Genomic DNA, 248 nt, shown 5'->3' on the forward strand with positions numbered 1-248 from the left:
GCATTTCTTTATCTACATGTTTGTAAACATTTGACATAGTGCAATATAAATTTAAATTGACATGTACATGCTTGTACATTTGAAATTGTTAGGAACGCACAATATTCTTGGCGTTATCCGTTCATCACAAGAAAATTACATGATATTAATAATTGTTAATTTTTTATTTCCTTTTACCGTTTTATTAATTGTTATTTACCTTTTTCTTTGTTTATGTTATCTGTTAAACATTTTATTAAGTATATCAA

Source organism: Odontomachus brunneus, unplaced genomic scaffold (genome assembly GCF_010583005.1).
Source record: "Odontomachus brunneus isolate Ranch 3 - 2012 unplaced genomic scaffold, Obru_v1 Obru_scaffold_369, whole genome shotgun sequence".
In the NCBI taxonomy this organism is placed as follows: Eukaryota; Metazoa; Arthropoda; class Insecta; order Hymenoptera; family Formicidae; genus Odontomachus; species Odontomachus brunneus.